Source organism: Rhinopithecus bieti, unplaced genomic scaffold (assembly GCF_001698545.2).
Source record: "Rhinopithecus bieti isolate Rb0 unplaced genomic scaffold, ASM169854v2 scaffold_61465, whole genome shotgun sequence".
Lineage (NCBI taxonomy): Eukaryota > Metazoa > Chordata > Mammalia > Primates > Cercopithecidae > Rhinopithecus > Rhinopithecus bieti.
In genome coordinates this window covers 488,665-494,948 of record NW_016824041.1, presented here as the reverse complement: position 1 = coordinate 494,948, position 6,284 = coordinate 488,665, and the positions used below count along the sequence as shown (strand labels likewise).

Genomic DNA, 6,284 nt, shown 5'->3' with positions numbered 1-6,284 from the left:
GACCTCTGCAGATCAGTCTTAGTTTAAAGCTTATGTTATTATAAAAAATACAGTTTAGGCCGGGTGTGGTGGCTCATGCCTGTAATCCCAGCACTTGGGGAAGCTAAGGTGGGCAGATCACGAGGTCAGGAGATCGGGACCATCCTGGCCAACATGGTGAAACCCCATCTCTACTAAAAATACAAAAATTAGCTGGACGTGGTGGCGGGCACCTGCAGTCCCAGCTACTTGGGAGGCTGGGGCAGGAGAATCGCTTGAACCTGGGAGCCGGACATTGCAGTGAGCTGAGATCACGCCACCACACTTCAGCCTGGTGACAGAGAGAGACTCTGCCTCAAACAAAACAAAACAAAACAAAACAATTTAGAGTAGCATTTTAAAATGAAAGTATTTTAAAGAAAATTTAAGGTGATTTTTGCCCTCTGCCTTCCAGTCTGTGAATTCACATTCCTAAGAAATCCTTAGTCCTCGATCTTGGTATGTCCCTGTCAGTCATATATTGTAAGAGGGTGGATAAGGGCAAGCGTGGTCATTTATCTTGCCAAAGTTCAGGACTGAATACATACAGATCAAATCCACCCTAAAAGAAGTAGAAAACAATAAGCCAACCATTTGTGAAGCTTATTAAGTGGCGCATTTTTTTTTTTTTTTTTTTTTAGCTTATGCTTGTTAAAAAAATTATGTGCTGTTTTATGAAACCAAGGCTGAAAGTGATAAATACCATTGAGGGTAAAACTTTTTGGACTTATTGATATTGTTATTATATTTGAACAGTGAAAGCATTTGGATATAATTTAGGGCCATTTACCTTCACCCTTCTTAATATCTGTAGTCTATCCAGCTATCTCCACATCTTTAGCTATCACTAGCTTAACCATCACCATGTGGTGCACCAAAAGACTTGTACAAAAATATTTATAGTAGCATTATTCTTCACAGCTTCAAACTGGAAACAATTGAAAAGTCTACTCACCATTGACTGGATAAATTGTGGTAGATTCATATCATGGAATGAAAAGAACAAAACCTGTTATATAAAGTGACATGGATAAATCACAGTCAAAGTGATGAGTAAAAGAAGCTGGCCACAAGAGTGTAGGAACTGCATGATTCCATTTCTATGAAGCTTAAAAGTAGCCCAAACTACTGTAAGATAATAGCATAAGTAATCCATGCTTTGAAAATTTAAAAAACATTTTTAATGTTTTGATTGACACATAATAACTGTACATGTTTATAGGGTACATAATGATGCTGTAGTACATATAATGTCTGATGATCACATCAGGGTGATTAGTATGGTGGTTGGACAATTTTTTCACTTACTTTTCTAGGAAGGTATGTCTGTGTATATATAATAACACAGTGTTATCAAAGTCTAGCTAATCTTTGCTAATCTCATAGGTTAAAAAAGTTAAGTTCTTTTAGTTAAGTTCTAATTTTTATTTCTTATTATGAATGAAGTTGAACATCTTTCCATATGATTCAGAGACATTTTCTGTGTTCCTTTTCTGTGAATCTTCCATATGTATATGTGTGTTTTTGTGCATACACACTCATATACATATATGTAAATAAGTATAATATATGTATGTTTGTGAATATGTATCTTTTACCTAGTTTTCTGTTTCTTTTATTGATATGTCAGAACTCTTTATTTATTATAGCCATTGGTCTGTGTTTGTGATATTAATTGCATTCCCTACTCTTCCCTCACCCCCCGTTTTGTAATTTGTCTTTTGATTTTGTTACAGGGCTTATTTCTAGTCAGCAAAGTTTTATTTTCATACATTTCAATGGATGTTCTATTGCTTTTGAATTTTAGGTCATATTTAGAAGGACCTTCCCTAGTCCATTATTATAAAACCTTGCTCTTAGGTTGATGGTTTTATATTGTATAGTTTAAGCCTCTGTCCCTTTGGAATTTATTTTGATATAAGTTGGGAGATGACTATTTTCCCAACTCCATTCTTTCCACATGGTTTCTGGTTGTTCACAAACTATTTTCTGAATTATTTATCGTCTGCTTATAAATTTGGAATGCCAACTTTAAAATGTCTAAATTCCTGTGTGTATTGGATCTACTTCTGAACTTTTTATCCTGTTTGCAATATTTATCCACTTGAATTGTTATAGCCTATTGAAATTTATGTTAGACTTGATCACTCCTTTATTATTCTTCATTCTCAGAATTTGCCTCAAAATCCCCATTTTCTTTTATTTAAATTTAAAACATGTTTTCTACAATTTTTTTCCACAGATACAATTTTCTGGATTTTTTCATGAAGATTGTGTTAACTTTATTATCTCGGGAAGAACGAATATATTTTTGGTGTTGGCTGCTGCTATTCTAAAAGAAACTTCTTTATTTAAATGTTCTTCCATGTCCCTCAATAGCATTTAAAAGTTTTCTTCTTATGCTGACTTTTATTGGTGAAAAAAGTCTATTTTCTTATGTATTTTATTCTTTTATTGCTGTAATCAATATTTCTTCCCCTTCAGTTTGTATTCTTATTGGTAGTTTGTTTTTATATAGGAAGAAGAATGATTTTGTACTGGAGCCACCTTCCTAAATTTTTTTGTCCTTGTGGTTTTTCAGTTGTTTCTCCTGTGTGTTTAAAGGTAAATATTGCCTTTTTTTGCTTTGTTTGTTTTGTTTGTTTGTTTGTTTTTGAGACAGAGTCTTGCTCTGTCGCCCAGGCTGGAGTGCAGTGGCGCAGTCTCAGCTCACTGCAAGCTCCGCCTCCCGGGTTCATGCCATTCTCCTGCCTCAGCCTCCAGAGTAGCTGGGACTACAGGTGCCCGCCACTACGCCCGGCTAATTTTTTGTTTTTGTTTTTTTAGTAGAGATGGGGTTTCACCGTGTTAATCAGGATGGTCTCGATCTCCTGATCTCGTGATCCACCCGCCTTGGCCTCCCAAAGTGCTGGGATTTCAGGCGTGAACTACTGTGCCCGGCCAGTATTGTCTTTAAGTAATAGATGCAGTGGTTAGTACTTTCAGAACAATGTTGACTAACAGTGATGATGAGGACATATGTGTCTTGTTCCTGTCTTTAAGAAGACTGCATCTAATGTTTCTGCATTAAGCATGATTGGAGAGTATCTCTTGGGTTATATGTAATGCTTCATGGCCATCATTTTCTAAATATTCCATAATTTCAGGTTTGATCTTATTCTTTACTGAGTTGTTTACCAGTTTTAATATTTCAGATGATGGTTTTCTAGTGAGTTTTATTTCAAAATTCTCTTATATAGTATGCCAAGCTGTCTGTTTTTCTTTTTAATTATTTCATCTTGTGCTCTGTTTTGTTTCTTTTCATGTTAAAAGTTTTAATTTTTGTTCTAGTAATTATTTAATAACTATAACATATAATATGCTTAATCTTCTGTTCTTCAAGACAGTATCTGTCAACTCTCTAATATGAGCAATTGAAATTTAATTTGTTTGTCTTACATACTTCCTCCTATCATCCAATTTTAATTGTTTATATTATTTAAAAAATTATATTCATATCTCTAAGTGCAGTTATTGCTTTGCTATTTGATATGTCAGGTTTAAATTGCCTCATTTGACCCCAGGCTATTAAAACAATTTTTAAAGAAGAAATAAGCAAAACTATGTTTCCTTTTACTTTTTTCCCTCCCATCTCAATGTAAAAAAAAATTCATACTGGCTGGGCACAGTGGCTCACCAGCATCTTGGGAGGTGAAGTGCCTCACCTGGCATTTTTGGAGGCCAAGATGAGTGGATTGGTTGACCTCAGAGCTTTGAGACTAACCTGGGCAACAAAGTGAGACCACATTCCTTTAAAAAAAAAAAAAAAAAGAAAACGTCATTTAAAAAATATAATTTCTACATTGTCAGAGTTTAAAGTTATAAAAGTCTATTTTTTAATTTACAAGTCTCATATTCGTTCAAGTCTTGATCACATAGCTCCATGGTTTAAAATCCTTCCTGCCAGTTCTTTAGCCATAGTGACTCTATTTTTTTCTTGGTTGTCTGAAGTTACTTTTCTGATAGTTTCTTAATAAAGCTACTGAGATTTAAAATCTTTTGTATATGAAAAGTGATTGTTATATTACAGTCTGTCTGGGTTTAAACTTCTTCAGTCACATTTTATTTCCTAGAGGGTCTTCTAGGCACTGCTCTTCTGTCTTCTGGCATTGGTTTTTCTAAACTTTGAGACTAGCATTTTTTTCTTCCTCGAAATACTTGACCTGTTGCCTTGATCTCCACATTATTCCTTTTTTGCCTTTGAAGTTTAGTAACTTTCTGGGATGTCTCAAGGAGAATATTTTTATTTTCATTTTCTTTTCTTTTTTTTTTTGTTTTGTTTTTTGAGATAGAGTCTTGCTCTGTTGCCTAGGCTGGAGTGCAGTGGCATAATCTCGGCTCACTGGAAGCTCCACCTCCTGGGTTCACACCATTCGCCTGTCTCAGCCTCCTGAGTAGCTGGGACTACAGTCACCTGCCACCACACCTTCCTAATTTTTTTGTATTTTTAGTAGAGAAGGGGTTTCACCGTGTTAACCAGGATGGTCTTAATCTCCTGACCTCGTGATCCACCCACCTCGGCCTCCCAGAATGCTGGGATTACAGGGGTGAGACACTGTGCCTGGCCCAATATTTTGATTTTTCCATAATAATTTTTCCTTTGATGTAGTGTGTCCTTTTTTCCATAAATTCAAATATTTTATAATTTTGGCAACTTTTCTTGAATTATATCTGTATGTTTTCTTTTTTATTATTTTACTTCTATAGGGACAAACATTATACAGCTATTATGTTTTCTGTGTCTGTCTTACTTGTCAATCATTTTCTCTTTAACATTTTAAGCCTGTTTAGTCCCATCTCATTTTGTTTGCTTTTCCTCATTCCTGTCATCCATGTCCCCATTATACTTTCAGTATGATTGGTTCTCTTTTGTATTACTTCTAGTCTAAACTTCATTTCTCCATCACCTTTTTTTGAAGGAAAATTTGTATTATTTTAATTATTTTTATGTACGGAAAACTCAACAGTGTATATTTAACCCAGTTTAGTGGCAAGTTCTTTAGCCTTTGCCTTTTCAAGCTTGGCAACGCGAGCCACAGACTTGGGACTCAGGCCATTGCCTCCCCAGTGACGGTGGACCTCATCGTATCTGTCATTGTAATTGGTCCTGAACGCTTCCACCAGCTTAGCCAAAGCACCTTTGTCTTCTGAGTTAACCTGTGTGACGGTGACAGTGGTGCAGGTCTTCCTGTGGACTAGACGTCCCAGTCTTGCCTTCCCCTTGATAATGCAGTAAAGGATCCCTATTTTACAACACAGGGCAAGCAAGATGACAACCAGCACGATGGGATCCACGTCATGTGCAATCACCACCAGCTGAGCTTTCTTGTTCTCCACCAAGGTGGTGATGGTGTTAACTCCTGCTCGAAGGACAGGTGGTCTGTTAGTGGGGACATCCCCTTTGCCAGCAGCCTTCTTCTCAGCCTGGGCCAACAGCCTCTGCTTCTTCTCTTGCTTCATCTCTGGCCTATACTTGTGGGCCAGCTTAAGCAGCTGAATACTAGCTGCTAGCAGTTAGTACTAGCTGTTTGGTGGTCCAGGGCTTGGGTGAACTGGTTAATCGCAGGAGGCACTTTCAGCTGCTTATAGAGAATGGCTCTCTGCTGCTGCAACCTGATAGAGTGGGGTCATTTTACAAAGTGGATGAGGTCTCTTTTGGGCTGGATGTCCTGTCCAGTGCCAAAATTCTCAGACCTTTTCTCAAACAGGGGATTCACCACTTGCTAGACCTCCTGCTTCTTCATGACAGCAGGGGCTGGAGCCACCTTCTACCCCTTGGCCTTCTTTCCTTTTGGCATCTTTGGCAGCGGGAGGAGCTCCATTACCTTTTTTGTCCTACTTCTTCCCTTAACTCTTCAAGCTCATGGTTTGACTAATTATGTTAGTCCCCTGTACATTCTCTGATTGTTGCATATTACTTGAGCTCTTGTTTGTAGGGGCAATGGATTTGTTACATTTTCAAAATTTATAATTACATATTTTTTCTTGCTTTCAGTGGCTTTATGCCAGTATTTTGGGGGGATATGTCATTTCACTTGCATTTTTTTCTTTCTTTTTTATGTTTTATTTTGGGATTTTACGCTAGTTCGTTTTACTAAAGACTTTCATTTTCTTGGAACAAAGCACATTTTCTCTGGACCAGGTATTTTTAGGAGGCTAATCTTACAAAGAAGGCAAAACTATGTTTTAGCCTTGCAAAAATTCTTGTGGCTTTTGTAGGTTATTCC

General features: G+C 36.9%; 1 pseudogene; it reads right to left on the bottom strand.

The window, feature by feature from the left end:
* Positions 1-5,031: 5,031 nt before the first annotated feature.
* Positions 5,032-5,855, bottom strand: LOC108521999 (60S ribosomal protein L7a pseudogene; annotated as a pseudogene).
* Positions 5,856-6,284: the final 429 nt, after the last annotated feature.